The sequence below is a fragment of the Talpa occidentalis genome, unplaced genomic scaffold, assembly GCF_014898055.3.
Source record: "Talpa occidentalis isolate TD23 unplaced genomic scaffold, MPIMG_talOcc4v2.1 talOcc4.13, whole genome shotgun sequence".
Classification (NCBI taxonomy): Eukaryota; Metazoa; Chordata; class Mammalia; order Eulipotyphla; family Talpidae; genus Talpa; species Talpa occidentalis.
Window position 1 is genome coordinate 22,098,986 of NW_023601322.1, and position 19,538 is coordinate 22,118,523.

The 19,538-nt window shown below is 45.2% G+C and overlaps 1 protein-coding gene and 1 long non-coding RNA gene across 4 annotated transcripts in view; one reads left to right on the plus strand and one right to left on the minus strand.

Moving 5' to 3' along the window:
- Positions 1-19,538, minus strand: part of SETBP1 (SET binding protein 1) — a 349,520-nt gene that overhangs the window by 170,689 nt on the left and 159,293 nt on the right. The gene's annotated exons all lie outside the window — the stretch shown is intronic.
- Positions 2,835-11,442, plus strand: LOC119243085 (uncharacterized). Its single transcript, XR_005124632.1, has 3 exons — positions 2,835-2,955; positions 4,311-4,432; positions 11,321-11,442. It is a non-coding gene; the product is annotated as an uncharacterized LOC119243085 (long non-coding RNA).

Consider the following 19,538-nt stretch of genomic DNA (forward strand, 5'->3'; position numbering starts at 1 on the left):
TTTTTGAGGAACTGCAGTTTCTCTCTTGGCACAAGTTCTTTTTTTTTTTCCCCTCTTTTCTCTGAGCCTAAGGGACAAGTTAGGCAGCAGGGAGAATAGGACGGGGGACATTGGAGCTGTGGGGTAGGTTCTGGGTGAAAGAAGACATACCTGCACCTTCCCAGACACAGGCATTCTGCCCTCTGAATGGTACCCCTACTTATGCCTCTCTCACAAAGGTCACCCCAGTGCAGCTGTGGCCAGCATCCCCTGAGACACTCATGGACTCAGGGCCACCCTCCAACAGCTTTCCTCCTACCTGCTAACTTCTACAACATCCAAAGCATCCCCCATAGGCGGGGGGGGGGGCTCATTTTTTTCCCTCTGTCCTGTTGTCCCAGAATCAGCATGTCCCCTCTGCCAGCCCCTTAACACACACCATATCTGGAAGGATGGGACCCGACATTGTATCCTGCTAATTCCTCAGGCTGACCCAGGACATGTGTCTGGGAAGAAGGTCACTGACACAAAGGATTTGGGGTGTGGGTCACACTGACCATCTGGCCAGAAGGATCTCAGCCTCACAGGCCTGCAGCTGTGCACACTCAAGCCTGGCTGCCCAGGATCCTCTAGGTGATTTGTTCTTCCCGGATCTTGCTTCTCTTCTGGGCCAGAAAAAGGAGTGATGGCACGTGGGTGGGTGGAGAGACAGAAGCATGCATAGGTAGGTAGGCAGCTAGGTAAAGCAAAGATGACCACTTTTCAAATTGCCCTGAAAGACCCCCAACCTTTCATTAAGCAGGCTTGCTATTTCCCCTCCTGTCTTTTCGATCTATTTTCCTTTTCCTTTTCTGTTTTGTAGGAAATGGATCTTTTTCTCCCTCTTGATTTTGGAAGCATCACTAGCTTCCTACTTTGGCCTAGAGAATGGAACCTGAACCTCCTTCCTCGCAGCCCCTCAACCCACAGAATAGTTCGGGCAGCCTGTGTGGAAGGCAACATCCTGACAAGCTGAATAGCAATGATGATCCTAATTTAGGCTGAGGCTGTCAGAATTAGCTATTCCTACTCTCTACCTTGGCCAAAAGGAGGCAGAGGTGCACCAAGGTGAAGTGACCTTTCAATGGAAAACCAGGAACAACAAATCCAAGCATGAATAGGGAACCCAAAGAATTTGTAGGTACTCCGAGACTTGGGGACTGGGCGGTTCTGATAGAGGAGGGAAGACTTGCAAAGTAAGTCAGAAGTTGGGGCAGAGACCAGGGAAGGAGGTTCAGGAAGATTTCCACCAAGTAACAGGTTCCAGAACCACCAACCATGAGGAGCCCCCAACTCCCCTAGGGCCACACGGAGAAAGGTGCAATTAGAAGGGGGAGGGTCCAAATGGAACCAACAGGCTACTCCTCACAGAGGTCATATTGGTACATTCTATACAAAAGTACATTAGACTCGGGCTAGAAAAGGTGTGTCCTAGCTCTGGTTCTGCCCCTGTTCACTATGGGGTCTGATAGGGGCTCATTTTACCTATGCAGGTCTTATTTCATCACCTGTAAAGTGAATTCTATGTTGCCACTTCTAGCACCCCAAAGTGTCCCTCTCACCTCAAAGATGGAAAAAAAAAAAGATCCTGATTTCCTCTTCTTTCCCACAAATTCTTACCTCAAACACACCTCGAAGAGGTGGTCCACACTGTCTGGAAGAATTCCTAATCAGGAGGATGGGGTGTGGGGTGGAGTTTGGGACAGTGGGGAGGTCCTTCACTGTATCTTCACTGGAGGTGTGCAAACAGGCATTGAGACAGATGCCACTCAGACCATCGAGTTCATCATCACCCAAGTAGGGCTGCAGTCACAGCTAAAGGTAAACAGCTTAGAATTCCAACGGCATTAGTTCCAACCTCCAAGGCAATGGAGATAAGCAGCTGGCTCCCCACCAGCCTAGGAAGCAAGTCATACACTTGAAGACTGCATCCTCACTGCACTGAGTGTTCTTTTGCTAAATCCCCTCACCCTCCTGGAATCTTAAAGGTTAAATCTGAAACCACTGACACCTCTAGTCTTAGTTCGGGCTCCCTTCCCAAAGAGCAATAAGGATGACTAATAATAACTGAATATAACTCCAAGCAAGCCTGGTCTTGATTGTTTATAATTTTTTCTTTTATTATTTTTTAAATGATGGGGTTCTAATATTTATAGGTGAGATCAGTAATAAATTCCCCTAGATATGCAGCCAAAAGAGCTTTTACATTTTTTTCTTTTTTAACGATTCTCTGTGTAGCCTTGCACAGTCTAACCCACGTTCTTACAGTGGTGTGTATATTTGGTTGCTATCCAAGTCACAGCTGTTTCAACTTCTGGGTGGGAATGTCTTTAATTCCTGTTCTTGCAGATCTGAGCTGTAACTACTGAGACCTATTGAAAGAAGAGGCCTCTGGACGCCCTAATCTAGAACTCACCAAAACAATGAGTCTTTTTTTTTTTATGTTATTTGAACCCGATGAACCCACAGAAGCTTTTTCTGCCCTTTTGCACTCCCAGTAGAATTCTCTTAAATACATTGTTCTTAAATCAAAATAAAACAAAAAACTTTGACTTCTTGGATGGCATCTTGTGCGGTGTTGTTGGGAAGCTTACCAAGGTAAATCTGGTAGATTCTGGGGGTAGGGGTGTTCATATCCCCATTTATTAAGTGTTTTGGTAAAAGGATTAAGTTGTTTTCGGAAATTCCACATCTAGCGGGTAATCAGATGCCACTGGAGCCTGGCATACTCATACTTTTTCACGATGTCATAATACGACTCTCTGAGCCCTCTACCATTTTTGGAATGTGCATTGTTAGAGGTTCCATCAGGTCCTCTCTGATCCTTCTGACACTTCAAAATGAACTCTGCCTAGGAGAACATAAAACAACGGTTGTCAGACTGTGCCCTAAGGGAGCACTGCACTCCAGCAAAGGGGCTTGGCCACAGTGAGGCAGGTGAGAGGAGCAGAGGTGGGAATTCTAGCCCCCATCCCACTTTATCCAGAATGGCACAACTTTTAATAGTATTTTATATTAGAATCTCATGTTAAGACCCATTTGATTTAAATCTTTATAAAAAAGAAATTTTGAAAACTCGTATCTTAAGTGAGAAGACCCCTTCCATAGGTGAGCAAGGCATCTGCAGTGCTAACAGAATATACCTCGAGAACGAGAATTAGCAGGCTCACCACTTTAAAGATGCTAAAATGGTAGCCTTTCACTTGGAGCAGAAGAAATGCATGCCCAGACCTTTAATACTATCTGCGAGTTACTCATTGGGAAAATGCTTTCTCTTCCTTTGTTTACATTTTCTGCAGATGGTGATGTCTGTTTGCTCTCTTCATCTGAAGTTTAGCAAGCTACATGCTTAAGAAAGCATAACTAATTCACCAGGAAAGGAAAGAGCTAAAGATATGTTGCTTCTCAGGAGCACAATCTCGATTATAGGTCCTTCCCTTCGAATAAAATTAAGAAATCACATTGCAAGCATCTGTAGGCTGTTTCCCAAAGTCCGTAAAAGGCCGATAAATGAGGTTCCCCTCGTTGAACATATGCCAAGCAAAGCTGGATGCTGAGGAGGGGGCGAATCCGCTCTCATCTCCCTCTTCTCATCATTCACTGAATTTCTGCTTAGAACTGACCAGATGATCTGTTCACTTGGCTCCAAGAAGAGGACTAAAGCTTTCTAATGCATCCCCTTGGCGAATCCCAGGAAATTGATTTACACCCCTAGGCTCACTTAGTGACAGAGAATGGAAAAGTCAGAAGGTGCTTGCTTCAGAGAGTATCTGAGCGCTGGAGTCAAAAGCTCTGCTCCTTGGCTCAGTGTAGCCAATTTGGCTGAGAATCTGAGTCCCTCGGGCCAAATCCGGAGCAATTAATCACAATTACAGGTGAATATCTAAGTGGGATAAAGTCAAGCTGGACCCAGCAATCGTTGAACCTTGTAGCTGCAGGTAGCCACAGCTTTTATAAGCCTCAGGTAAAATAGAAGAGTCTCCTCCAAAAAGCCTACCCTGAACTCCTGACAATTATAATATGAAAAATAATTGATTTTTCAGAATCTACTTTTGCCTGTTTTTGTACAGAGAGATGATTTGACACTATTAACCCACTGAATGTTCAGACTATCAAAGCAGGATAATACTTTCTTCACCTGTTTATAGTTGAACAAACTGAGGTTCATAAATTGGTTAAATTATTCCAGTGCAGAAGTAGAATTTGAACCAGTCTAGTCCTCTCTAAGGCATCTATGACCCCTGCAGGAATACTTAAATGAACTAGTGTTTTCTCCCTTCCTATTCTGCCAGAGAGCCAGTCCTGGCACCAAGGACATTGAAATCACTGCCAACTGTGCCCCCAGGTGACCTGTCATGCAGGTTGGAGTCCAGCCTCCCATCAGTCCCACACAACCTCAGTGTGGGCAGCTAAGGTAACATCCTACTCTCTCGATCTTCCATTCACATTTCTTTGAACTCAAATTGACTTTTCACATAAGAGCCTGGTCCCTGAATCCTGGCTGGCCAAGGAATATGCACCATGCATGGCTACAAACATTGTCAATTAGCATGTGTGTCTTTTCTCCCTCTGCCTTCCTTTCTCTGTCCTAGCTCCTCTCTCCCTCCTTCCCTCCCTCCCTCTCTCCTTCGCTCCCTCCCTGCCTGCCTTCCTTCCTTCCAGCCAATGAGTTAGTGCCAAGTTCCAGGCACCATCAAAGATGTTGAAAATCCCCACAAACTATGAAATGCTTCCCAGGAATCAGCTCAGATCATTAAATCAAGAGCCATACAAGGCCTTATAATGGTTATACCCATTTCACAAATGAGAAATCAGAAACACAGCAACGTTAAATTACTTATTCAATGTCACAGGGTAGTGATAGGCAGATCCAGAGACCACACTCAATTCTACTTGTAACCAAAGCCTGCCTCCATTCTTAACCACTCCATCTGTGTGGTATTGCCTGTGATGTGAATGCTGTCAGTGATAGCCTGACCCCAGTTAGGCAGGATCTCTGTCTTTCAGGGACACAAGCAAACTACAATGAGGCAGGGGTATCTACAAAAAGGATAACCAATAGTGCAAAGGGGATAAGTTGCATCATAAGGAAGAGTAATATTATGATCATTTAAGTGAGCACTTTGAATAATACAGAGAATGGGAAATCCCAAATGAGTGATCTCTGTTATTATAAGTGTGAAACATGTTATTATGTCATCTTGGAATCCAACACACAATGAGAACTAGAACAACGGGTAAGGACAGGTTTGTACCTGACAGAATGAAGGAGCTGGACAGTAGGAGGGAGTCTTTGGGGAAGACAGTCAACTCCATCAAAGAGAAGTGAAACTCTAGACCTGACTCTCATTTGCAAGAAACATCCATCGCAAAACTTACAATCTGAAAGATAGTCATTGTTTGCCAAATACCTGTGTTTACAGTTTTCATCAGAAAGATTACTATTTTTAAAGAAATAGCCTGGTTATTTGCTTATTTTATTAACTAAGTGGAACTTGCCTGCTTATATTCTTTACTCTTGGTTGAAATGATAATCTCATTGAACTGCTCTTTGGAAACTATTTGTAGAACCAAGGAGCAAATCTTTTTCAGAAAGGCCCTGCTCTTTCCAGTCAGTCACCAGCGGTTGTCAGGTCTGATGAATTACCTAATCCAGTCACTTCCCAGGACTGGAATAGCTTGAGGATGGAGACATCTGTTTCCAAAATGGTACTTCACCATTGAAGATATTCTACAGGGTTTGCCACAGCTTCTAATGATGTTCCCGAGAATATTAAGCAAACACACAGCCTTAGAAAACAAGACTAGATTCTCTAGGATGACCACTCAGAAGGAGGCCTGTCTTCTTGGAATATATACATCCTACTACTTTGTTAGAAATCTGTCCTTTTCTATGTCAGACTGGACTTCTGGAAACACCTGGCTCACTGACAACTCTCCTTGGCTAGGGTGTGTATGTGTTCGTACCACATGCTGTCCTGCCTTGACTACAGTTTGCTAAAAATGGTCTCCTGTCATTTCACTCTCTACAAGAAGATCATCTTTCAGAGAGATCTGGAAGTGGAGGTTTCCTTCTTATCAAAACTGCTCAGTCAGATGGTGATTCTATCTCCCTGGACTGCATCCCAAATAAGAGCTCTTTTAATTGTTCTCCCTGAAATCACATGTGTTCCTGACTCAGAGTTCACCCATTTTTGGACAAACCTGCCCAGAATTTCTGGCTGGCTCCGTTGGGGAATGTCTCTCTATACATTGCCCACTGAGACTGAGCGAAATGAATGCTACACACAGATGCTACATCAGCAGGACTGAAAGTAGCTGCTAACTCAGACTGAGACCCTATTAGTGATCACATGCCCAAACCCTTTATTTATAGCATAAATGAAGGGCCCGCCGCAGGGACTGGCGATGCTCCCTTTTGCAGCCACATTTGGCAATTCACTGGTAGTGGGACCTTGGAGGAGTCACAGCCCTGCCTGGCCCTTAGTATTTCCCACCTCTGACATGAGGAACTCTGCAAGATCACCGTGATCAGGGCCTGTGAATCTGGGAAAGGCAAAAGGGGGCCTGCACTCAGCCCAGCCATTTTCAGCCTTCGCACAAAGTGCCTACTGCTGAAGGTACTTGGGAGGGGGCTGAGATATCACAGCAAAAACAATGGTGTAGTCAGACAGGAAAGAGGGAAGGGCGTTGGGCACAACTGAGAAGTTGGTAAATCCTAAGTTTCTTTAGGAGGATCCATGTCCTTCACCCCTCATCCCTCATTGGCCTTTCAGAGAATAAGAGAGCAGGGCTCGCTGTCCACCACCTTTCCTAGTTTTAGGGAAGTATCTAGTGTCAATTAATTAAACTATAATCACTGTGCAACTGTTTTCAAGACAGCTGTTTGCTGAACCTCAATTCTAACTAGGCAAAAAAAAAAAAAAAATACCTATGTCTTTTGATATAAAGAGATTCCAGGTCTGTAAGGTATTGTAGTGAAGAATAAAGGTGAGAGAGGTTCATGATTTGGAGGGCAGAGGACCCATTTCTCCAAGGGGAACTATCTAAAACCTGCCTGATTCTGGGAGAGGAGAGAGACTGAGAAGGAAGGTCATCACCCTAGCTCTAGGGGGCCGCTTTCCTGCACCATCAGTAAATGAAAGATGTGTCAAAAGCAGCGGCCCTGGCTCTCCATTCACCTAAGGCTTCCCTCGACCTCCTGGGATATTAACAAGCATCCTACTTCTGAGACACATAAGCTCATTTCCACATAAAATTCAAGAAAATTTGACAATAAGCTGGTCTTTTAATAATTTACCCTCTCTAATCAAATGGATACAAAAGGGCAGTGTTCTTCATGGTCAACTCACAAGAAATGTTGCCCTATTTTGAGGTCCATAAAGATGTTTTTATTATAACAAGAATGTGAGGTATGAGACTGCTTAAAAAAAAAAAAAAAAAACTTTTACTGCCTAGACCCAAAATGTTTCAAAAGACAATCTCACATATTCATCCCAATAACAATGGAAACCAGGAAGAGGCGGGAACTGTGCTGCATGCTTGACATATGGAGGAAATGAGGCAAAAAATCAGTCAGGGATGAGCCTGGGGACATGCTCTTGGCTTTACAAGTCTTAGCGTGGAAAGGATCTTGGGAGTTATTATCCCAAGCAGCCTCCCTCCAAAGTAGGAATCCCCTTCTCCAAGTCCTCTGACAGATGCACACACCGCTTGAACTTGTCTTAGGAAGTGGTACTTGCTAATTTAGTGCCAAAAACAACCGGCTTTCATACGTTCCACTTTTATTCGGTTGATCTACGTCTTACTGAAATCGTCCCCTAGTTCTGAGGAACAGGAATCAACAGCTTTTTTTATTCTGTCAGGAGTTTCCTGTTAAGAAGGGAATGTGAACCCCATTTTACAGATGAGGAAACAGATAAAGCAACCCACTAGAAACTCCACTTCTGAAGTGACAGCCAGATACCAAAGCCAGGGGATTTCACACTCACGCTCCCCTCCCTCCCTGTGTGCCCACGCGCACACACTACAACTGGCTCAGTCCTGCCTCTGGCCAGCCTGATGTTCTGGCAACATGCATTGTATCACACAGTCCCAGGTGGAATATCCCAAGTGCTTTCAACTCCTCCTCCCTGGATATGGTTCCCAGAGTCATCACTTCCAGCTTAAAACATGTCTCAGACGTGAGTACGCTGGGCCAGTGGGAAGAGTAACTGCTACTAACCAGTCTTGTGCTGGCAAATCTAACCAATGATTCCCTGGGGTGGGGGAGAAAGAGGGAGTGGAGAAAGCCCCAAGGAAGGCTTTTGCCAACTTCCATAAAGTGCATGTTCCTAGTTTTAAGCTACCAGACAGAAGACTGACTGCAGAGTCGGGAGTAGAGGTGCCCAGCTGACTGGGAGTCTCTGGTTGCATCTCTGCTGTGCTCATGAGCCCATCTGCTTAAACCCACTGACAACTGACCTGGAACCCAGGCCTAGAGATTTGTAGCGAATCAGACATCTCAACAAGCTGAAAATTGAACATGTCCTCTGTGCAAATCTGGGTGTGAAATAAGCCAGACTTCTGAGTTACAGTAAATGTGAAGGATACAGTCACTCAATACACTTACCCAGGGATGCTGCTTTTTCTAGGAACTGGGGATCTAGTAGTAAAAAGCCAATGCCCCTGCTCTCAGTCACACAGACAATGAAGTAAAAAACAACAATAATGATATAACCTGCCAATCATAGCAAAATATTAAAAAAAGCAGAAGAAAGGGACAATGATTGGGATGCATTTTTAAATAAGAAGGTGGGAAAAGACTTCTCTAGCAAGGAAATATTTGGGTAGAGACCTGCTGTATTTGCAGACCAGAACGGCCCCTACAATCAAATGTGATGAGAATGGTAGACTGAGGTTAGGACTCCAGAACTGGAATAGAAATCCTGCCATTACCTAGTGCTATGACCTTGTTCTAGTCACTATCACCCTAGAGCTCCATCATGCAGTGGGAACAGATGAGGCAAAACATGCCTGATATTAACCCAAGCTTGATGGTCCACCAGTTTCAAGTGAAGCTACTCACTCTTCCTGGCGGTATAACCTCAAGTCTCCATTTTCTACCCACAAAAGATGGGCAACGGGAGATGTGTGGATGATGAAATGCATGCTTGTAAGGAATCTAAGAAGTTAGTGCTTCATAAATATGAGGTGCTTCCCTCTTCTTTAGACCTTGCAGGTGTGTAGTGAGAGTGGGATCACTTCAATGGGATGGGGGTGTGCTATACCGGACCAACAAATGGGATGCTTGGTATTAAATGTTGCACGCCCTCCTCTTCCATGTCTTTCTGAAATCCATTGACATGAGAGAGTTAAAGGGCAATGAGGAGTGGCTATGACCATGCCTCTACTGTGGCTGGTTTAACTGGCTACCTCAGTATCAGGTTGGTAACTTGCCTTGCTGGGCTTGGGGCAAAGGTAGGTAGGAGGTGGCTGCACATGTTGGCTCTTCTGAGGAAGCTTTTATTAGAAATGGGTTTCCCCATGGCTCTTTCAGACTCTTTTGGCCAAACATTAAATGCCCCACAGTCAAATTTATTAGTGCATCCAATAGCCCCGAGAACTCTTGGCTTTGTTTCCAAATCCCTCTTATCTTCCTTTCCCTCCCTGGAGCCTTGCAGTTTAGCCAAGGCAGCTGCTCATATCCCACCAACCCCAGAGTGGTTCAATCTGTATACAAAAATAGACACACAGGCGGTCACTGCTTTCATGAGGCCAGCACCAGAAAGCAGCTATATTGCGGGGCATTCTTCAGTGAGGGAAGGGACGCTGGTAGATGATTACAGGGAGAAATGACAGCACTTGGACTGGTCCTCAATGATCCAAAACAGGAACACAAAGGCACTCGGGACGAGCCTTTATACCTGCCTGAATTCCAGCTTCCTTATTTCTGAAAGTAGATCCAAAAATTCCTGGCTAGTTCACAGGATTTGGGAGAAAATAAAACGGTATGGTGGGTCATGAATGTCTTTCAGACCTGTCATAAAAATGAACACTATCACTAACTGAGGAATATAGTGTTTTTTCTACCTCTGATAGAACAAATGATCATATGGGGCATGGTTAGGCGAGTGGGGAGTCCCTGGAACTGCTCCTGAGTTGAACTTAGGTTTCATCTCAGGGGGGCAGTGGCTGTTTAACCCTTAGCTCCACACCTGGCCTCCTGCATTTCCTGCAGCTATGGTGAAAAGCAAGGCAGAACAGCTGGCAAAGGGTGAGCATGCATGGGGCCCTGAGGGAGCTCTCCAATGAGGCTGAAAGGGCACCTCTGAGCTAACTGTGTGCAGGGCCTATTGGAGTTGCCTCACTTTCCCCTGCATCTACGAGCAGTGTCCCTTGCTCAGAGGTGTTCCTGAAGGAGGTGGGTGGGGGCTGGGCAGAGATGATGGCTGCAGCCTCCAAGCCTGTGCCTGTGCATCTCATTATCGAGCGGGTCTGAATCAAAGTAGCCCTGTGCAGCTGCTGTCCCGTTTAATCCATTCGTAATCAAAAGTGATTAGCATGGATGCCTTGGTGCTGAGGTTATTGTGTGTAGGATCAAAGCCATGGCTCCTGCCCGCTTCCCAGAGTCGCTTGCACCTGGGAGGGCGGGAAGGCCATGAGCCTGGGGCATGGGCATAGCCCCTGGCAGTGTGAAGAGTGTGGCTTCCTACGCAGAACCCAGAGCAGTCAGTGCAGGCGCCCCTGCATGATCTCGGCAACCTTAGAGAAGTCTCTGCAGGAGGCTCCTGTGGAAATCCCACAGCCCAGGTGTCTCCAGCCTATTGACTTGAGTGTGCAGGGGAAGCCAGAGGTGGACTGAGGGCAAGCAGGGCTCACTTGACGTTAGATTCATGAAGAGTTCTGAAACTCCCTCATTTTATACACGAGGGCATCTGGGCCCATAAAAAGGAAGCATGTTCTATGCCTGGCTAGCACATGTGTGCAGAAGAAAGGAAGAGAATAAAAAAGAAGAAAGAGGCCAGAAGAGAAAATGAGATAAAGGGAATTGCACTCAAGTGATACCTCGCTGGTAAGGAGACAAAGCAAGTTGATGCAGAGAGAAGAAAAACTACAAAAGCAAGAAAACAGCAAAGCTAGAAGAGGTAAGGAGACAAGATGCTCTGGGCCTTCAATAGCTTATCCATTCCTTCCCTCACACCAGCTCCAGTAACATCTGAGCCACATCTCTCTATAAACAGCAAAATCCCCACCCAGACCTTTCTCTGTTTCCAAGTTCGCCTGAGTAAGTCTGACACTCTACTTCTCTCTGGCACTTCAGGTGATGGGCATCACTGAGAGCCAAATGAAGACTCTTTTGGGCAGCCTTCCTTGTCCTCCCTTCTCTGGACTGTCCTATACGTGCCACACAGCTGCCACTGAGAACCCACTGTCATTCCGACTGCTCCTGGGTCAGCAGTTCCTCCGGCTGTCGGGAGATGACAATGAATGCACGGGCCCTGCTCCACCAATTAGACCGAAGTCCAAAGGCAGCTGCTGTGTGGCTCAGGACAGTGCCGCTCTGGGGCTGGACAGATCCTGGGTCTTTGACAGAAGGCTGGGAGCTCCTTGAGGGCAGGACTGCACCTTGATGACTTCATCAGCTCTAGGATCAGCCACAGTCCATGGATCTAGTGGACCTGTGACAAGTGTCTACAGTGAGAGATAGGATTCTACATGAATGCACCCCAGGATTTCACTCTGACATGGTCACTGAGGCTGCTGAGAGGGGCTCCCTTTATGCCAGAAGTTCTGAACCATTCTGGAGGGGGAAGTATGAGGATGAGGGAGTGGGTGGGGCACATGGAGAAACATGCCAGGAAGGTTCTAATTACAGAAAGGATTTTCTACAGCAAAGAAGCTGGGAACTCCTACCTCCCATCCTGGAGATGAGAAACCACCTAGTTAATGGTGGTTTGGTAGTTAATGGTAGTTAATGGGCCTAGTTAATGGTTTATGCACATGACTGGGGTGCATGGCCACACGGGGGTGGGCAGTGTGAATTATGGCAGACCCCATAGCCTCTCAAGGAGAGGAGTCTTTTGCATGAGTTCTTTCGATCCCAATGGGTGCCTGGGATGCAAATCCATGGGATGTCATGAGTGAATGCTCATGACAGTTTTTACTGCATATTTGGTGGATAACAACACCCCAGATCCAATTTCAGTACAGCATTGTGGGGTCCTTCACACCAAGAAAGATCAAGTTTGAGAGTAAGTGGGATGATTTGGGGGACAACTGAGAAACACCTACAACTAAGAGAAATAATTTTCTCTTGCTCGGTTGTACACTTCGGTGGAAGTTAAGTAAATACTTTAAATGTATAAATAATACTTACCAGTATGGAATGGGTGACGATGGTAATAACTAGCCTTCATTCAATTAGCTCTCACTTGTGCTGGGTGCTTCATGCAAATCTTCCTATCTCACAACAGTTTTGCTGAGTAGGTAGCAGAAATGCCATTTTGAAGATGAAGAATCTGAGGTCTGGGGACATTATGTCTTTTGCCCACAACCAGAGGGTGAGACAGTGACTCCGTGGAAAGCTGACCTCCTCTGTCCTAGTCTTCACACCTCTGGCTCAGTCCCACTTGGGAGAGGCCAAGACTGACTCATGGCAGCCCTGAAACAGGCACACGCCAGGCCACCTCCCCTCTGAGCTCACTCCCACGTCAGCGCCCTGCTAAGTAGGTGCACCACCCCACACTCAGGCTACTGGACGAAACATTAGAGCAGATTCCCATTGAGTCCTCTCATTTTACAGATTAGTGAATTGGAGCTCTGAAAGGTTAATCGCCTGTTCAACACCACAAAGTTAGTATGTGATAGGCCTGGGCTTCTAACCCTCGTAGCATTTTTATTGAACCATGCTACCTGAGAATAGACTGCTAGCTGGGACACGGGGCCTGGGGGTGCTTCTCTTTTTGGCACTAGATTTGCAAGACAAAGCTCTATTTAAAATGCTCAGAGGTGTTTTACTAATATATTGCCAACAGGGGCACTCAGGCCCCATGGCAACCTTCCCCTCCCAACAGTGGATCAGGACAGCTCTGACATAGGTCTCCCTTCAGGACACAGCGCTAGCTTCCCCTGACCTTTACAAAGCCTAGAGATGAATGCAGGAGTAAGGGGAGAGCAGGTAGAGATTTTCTTCCCTTATTTTTGAGAAATCACAATTTCAGCTTAATTTGTAATAGATAGTGAGCGTAAAGAAAGTGACAACGGGGCCATCAGCTATTCTGTTAGTAACACTTGAGGCCACAGCACTTCAATGTGACTAGAGCCAGCTGGCCAATGCACAGAACGACCTTTGACCCCATCCTGGGAGAAATGTAATTCTCTTCATGCCTCTTTCTGTCCACTGGGAATTAGAAACCAGAGCTGCCAGAAGAATCAGAAGGCTTCCTAATGACAACACTCCAACAAGCGGAGATGACGCACTGTCAGAAATGTAATCTGTGACTCTTCTTATCTGTTTCATTGTCTTTGCATTTTTAAAACCACCTCTTCAGGAAGAAATGAGACAGTCAGAGGCCCTCCCTGGACTTGCACCTAGAGATGCATTTATCTTCTTCATTGCAAACACCAAGGAAATACTAGAGTGTGGAGAGTTCAAAAGTCTCCTAATTGCGCAACTTCTAGGGCACAGTGTGTACATACGTGTCTCTTCTGGACACAAACCCAAACATGCATTAACTGTTGCACATTGTCTATGAGCAAAGGCAGCTTCTTTGCATGTTACTTGCCAGCCTTTGTTGATACTTCCATCAAGAGGCCACAGCACCAGTGAGTTGATGAGCCACAGAGTAATAATGATGTCCACTGTGTGCACACACTACATACACACACAAACACACACACTACACACACACATATATGCCAGAGAATTTCAATTTGATCTCCCCCCTAGCGAGGACCAACCACAGAGAGTGTTTTTAGAATTGATGATGTCGAACCATGTTTGAGGATTAAGGCTTTGCACTTGCGGTTTTCTGCCTGGAGTTCTCTGTTCTGGAGTGGCCGCCTGCTCCTCCCTCACTTCATAAAGGTGATATCATCAGAGAGGTTTCCCTACCTAGTTTCTCCATATCATCACCTCTTTGTCGCTGTCATCACTCCATCCTCTGGACCTTTTAATCTCTCACTGTATACTTCCTGCTATCTGACATTTTATTGTATGTTTGCTAGCTCACTGATTGCTTCCCTTTTTACCACTCCCTGTTTTATTTGCTTCAGTGTAAACTCCTCAGCACAGGGACTTGTCTTGGGTTATTCACTGCTCTCACCCAGCAGTGTCTGGCACACGGTAGGGGTTCATAGGATTTGCTGAACTAAGCAATGCATGACTATCTCCCTGTCCCACCAGTAGGAGGGTCCTCCCTTGTGTCTCCATCACTGGGGATGGCTGTGAAAGGATCCATTCCCACATTCTCAACAACTGCAGGTCAAGTTTGGAGATGGAACTGATGGCTCTGTGTATGGTCTACGTTTTCTTTCTCCACTGGTACCCAATGAACATGGACCCTGGACTCCCTAGCTCAGTGCTCTCATCCCAGAAGACACAGAGTAGAGTCAGGAGATGCCAATGTGGCAGGTGACCAAGCAGGCACTGTGGCACAACTGTGTGTGGTATTAGGCAAATAGGCACAGCCCAAGTGGCCTCTGGAAAACAGGAAGTCTCAGAAGTGGGGAAGTGGGACGTGGACAATGGAAAGTACCCTACAGACACCTCTGTCTTTCTAATCACTGTGGGGTTATTCCTTTTTTTAGCCTCCATCTGCACACAGCTCCCAACTCTGCCATCTGTTACAAACTAGGTCTCAGCAACTCTTTGTAAGTCAGTCTGACTTTGGTTCTGATGCATTCATGAGAATCCAGCAAGGCCATTTACGTTTCTTTGAGTAACTAGAACTACCCCTGCCATTAGAGAGTCCTCTGGAAAAGGAAAGAACATTTCATGGACTCCCACCCACAGCTCCATGTGGAAAAGTTCCATACACATTGGGGAGGTGGTAATAGTCATTGAGACTTATTTGATTTATTGATTGGGGAAAGTAGAGACTAGAGTAGATTTGACTGAGCTTTCCATATAGTATTGATTACACAGCTAATTGGAGAAGTTAGGACTAATCAATATCTTTGGGGGTAAACATTCTAATCACAAAAGCCTGTGAGCACTCCCTCTAGAAAATGAACTTGTCATTAACAAGCATTTCTTGAGCACTTACTATGTGCTGGAATAAAGGGGTGCTGAGGATAGAGTTCTCCACATTTCTTGTCCTGGTGGTAAATTCTGGCCATACCTAATCACTTCAGCCTTTCTTATTTTTAACCTACGTAGTCCAGACAGCTCAATCCCCAGGTTTCAGAATGGAACTGAACAAAATATTATATGATCCTGCTTATAGGAAATATCCAGTATAAGCAAATCATAAAGATAAAACATAAATTAGTAGTGGCCTATGGCTAGGGTGTGGGGGGAGAGGAGAAATGGAGGAGACTGACCATGGGTATAGATTTCTTTTTGGGGTGATGAAAATATTCTGGAATTAGATATGTTAATAATTTCACAATTTTGTAAAATATTAAACACATTGAAATGGATACTTTTTTTTAAAAAAGGTAGATCTTGGGCCTCCCTGGTGGAGCAGTGGTTGAGTGCTGGGTTGCAAAGCTGCCTGCGGCCTCTGCGGCACTGGTTCGATCCCCGGCTGCTCCCCAGCCACCGGAGGAGGATCCCACATGGCGCGCAGACCTCTCCTGCCACCCGCTGCTCCCCTCAGCAGTGTACTTCGTCATTCTGCCTGCTCTGCTCCCCGCTCTGGCTCTGGTGAATTCTCTCACCCTCCCGCACTTCTGACTGTACCCAGTGCATGTATAAACAAAACAAACAAACAAATAAAATAAATAAATAAAAAACATGCCTCTATAAAATAAAAAAAAAATTTAAAAATTTTAAAAAAATGTAGATCTTACAGTATGTAAATTATATTTCAATTTTTAAAAGAAGCTATGAAAGTATTAATTTTTTTTAAGGATTTATTTATTTATTTATTTATACAAGCACTGGGTACAGTCAGAAGCGCGGGAGGGTGAGAGAATTCACCAGAGCCAGAGCGGGGAGCAGAGCAGGCAGAAGGACTGAAGTACACTGCTGAGGGGAGCAGCGGGCGGCAGGAGAGGTCTGCGCGCCATGTGGGACCCTCGCTGGTGGCCGGGGATTGAACCAGAGCTGCAGAGGCTACAGGCAGCTTTGCAGCCCAGTGCTCAACCACTGCGCCACCAGGGGAGGCCCAGTATTAATTTTTTTTTTAAATGAAGGGTTGGGCATGTGAATTTTTTTAAATATCCCACAGGTACGAGCCACTGGGCTCACTTCCCAAACCATCTCTAAAGAGACTGCAGCGGTCTGGGGGTTAAACCCTCTCAGGACAATAGTCAGCAATGTGAGTTCTATAAATTCTGAACCTGAGGAGCCCTGAATTTCTAGGCCCAGCCTCAGGGATATTCAAGTTGTCAGGCACCTCCAGGTGTCCCCTCTGCTGGGCACTGAGGACACATGGAAGCCAAGTTCAGACACAGCTCATACACATGTCTCATTTACCCCACTGCCAACAACAGGCCTTGCCACCTGATGATCTTGATTGAATTTTTACATCTATTTCCCCCTACAATCCCCCAAGCAGGTTTCCCTCTTGAGTGTAGAGTGTAGAATGTAGATGGTAATTAATTAGAACTGGGCTCCCTGGTGAATGTAGATAAATGAGAAATCAGCAGTTGGGGGGCTGGCCTTGCCTGGAACAGCCTTAGAGAGAGCAATGAGCCAGCTGCCCATGGGGAAGGTTCCCGAGCTATGGGGCAGAGAGTGTCATGCCCCTGGCAGCCTGGAGCACTGGGTGTGTGGAACGGGGCCATCCCCATGGGGGACTGTAGCCCTGGAGACCCCTAGCTGCAGGCTTCCTCCTCCAAACTCAGTGCATTGTGCAAACCAACAGGGAAATTCATCACCCAGAGACCAGAGATTGACTGCTGAAGAACGTCAAGCAAAACATCTTGGTGCCATGAGTGGGAATTCAGCTCACTGAAGGGTGCCTGTGTAGGTTAATGAGCTGAAGTGTGAAGCCTCCAGCTTCCTGGAAAGTTCTATGAGTGTAAATGACTGCAATCAGGCAGTTCTGAAGGGGCCAAGGGTAATGAGGAGAGTAAAGCTGGATGGCTGCCTGAAGCTCCTGGAGATGTCCCAAGCCTCTGAAGAAGCAAGTCCAGAGAGGCGATTTAACTGTGGGTGGGAAAACCAACTTCCTTAGAAGCAGCACTACCTCTATGGACCCCTGATTTACGATGGGTCCACTATATATCACATCGCTTTACGATGAAAATATAAATGAATTTATGATTTAATATTCACATTATGAATACAGCCTACTCGACAAAGTGAGTGGGACATTTGAATAACTGTTAGCCTACAAGTCAATCAAAATGTATTTATCATTTGATGCTCTTTTGTCACATGGGTTCACAGATTTTTTTAGTGACGTAGAGAAATATTTTGTTTTTTAGTCTTTTTATAACCTTTTGTACTAGTGGTTGTTGTTGAACCACAAAAAAATATCATGCTAAACTGTAGCCCATGGGTCCGAAAGAGCATATTAAAAAGAACATTTCAATTAAATTGAAACAAGAAATTACAGAAAAGCAGGATGATGATGTGGTGTAAAAGTTAGTGAATTGGTACGGGAATTTGGTTTTTCCCACTCACTCCATTAGCAAACTCTAAGTGATTTTGAAATAACCTTTTCCAATTTAAATTACTTTATTTATTTTTAATTTCATCTTTTTAATGTTAATAAAAATGAAATTCTCTCAGTATTTTGTTGTTTCATTGTATAAATCACAGTCTAATATAAGCTTAGTAGTGTGCCAAAATTTTCAAATTATGCCATTTTAGGATGAATTACACAATCTCAGACTATTATTGGGTTCATTTTAGGATATTTTCACTATACAATCCTATACAAAAGAAAAAATGGGGTATCTCTCTCCTCTCTAATCACTAAAACTGAACTCTCTGGTAACTGCTCTATAGTAAAAGAAATGAGCCAGGTGGAAGTCTTCTGTATCATTCTGAGAAAAAAACTCCCTCCATGATCAAACCTCTCAGACACTGATTTCTATCAAGACCATTCTCCCATAAAGTCATTCTCTTTCCTTGATCCAGGCATGAGTGTGAACGTGACACCATGTTGAGAAACAAACTTTTTCTAGGTTATGTCTACCAGCCCCTACAGCCACTCCCTATTGCCTGCTTCTAGAAGTTTCCATGTGCCTTATACTGCTTCCTCATCCATCAAGATCCTCCAGCAACCTCCTTTTCCAGAACTCCAAACTTCAACTACTGGGAAGCCTTATGGGTAGCACACGCTATCTTGTTGAGTTGGTCAACTGAGTCATGCTTTTATCTCACCCCTCTCCACATGGGTCAATAAGTGCCTATAGGATAAAAGCCCAGGCTTTATCTTCCCTCATAGCATGATAAGGGCAAGGCTTTGGAGCAGATCAATTGGCATAAACTCCTAGCTCTGCACACTTGAGCAAGCTGCCGAGCTTCTCTCAGCTTATCCTTCTCCACAGACTTGGGTTTCGCACCTCTCCATGAATGTCTCACAGGAGCACAGGCCACTGGATAAAAAGGAGAGAGGCAGAAAGTGTCTTTTTCAAATTGAAGTCAGAGCAATGCAGCAGTGGCTTAATGGTTTTTAAAGTGTTTATGTGTGTATGTGCACACGTGTGTGCAAGAGTGTATGTGAGGGAGTGTATTTGTGTGTGTCTGTGAAAAAGAGAAAGAGAGAATGGGGAACAAGAACAACAGCAAGAGAAAGAAAGGAGAAAAGCAAAGAGAGAGGGAGGGGCTATATGGGGGGGAGACTAATATCCCTGACAGAACTTAGACAAACTATATATCAAACAGCACACGATGGCTGATATCAAACATACCCTCATTTTGCACTACATCAAAAAGCTTTAATTAACAACTAATTTATTTGAGTGAGAAAATAAATTCCCTTATCGCAAATAAGTGTATCATGTCAACGAATACATACGCGTGCGCGCATGCACACACACACACACACACACTATAAGAGTGAGAATTGAACCTTTGGAAAAAGAATGAAAAAGAATCTGGATCAAAGAAGAGTTTGTGGATGAGTGAGTTCAGCCGACCTGAAATGGAGACTCAATTGGTGGAAAATAACATCTTCTGCTGTGGGGATATTCTGATCAAAGTTCTTGTGAAGATTAATTGTGTGAACTTGGTCCTGGATTTACAGAAGGTAACCAGTGAAGATGTACCGAGCCGCTCCATGTGCCAATCAGGTGCTCATTTCCTAAGTCCTACTGTGAGCCCTGTCTTATGGGAGGCCCCGTGATGGACAATAAAGATGAATCAACTCCTCCCTATTTCTATGATGGGCTTCCCCTGTTGCTGGAGGGAGTTGGGA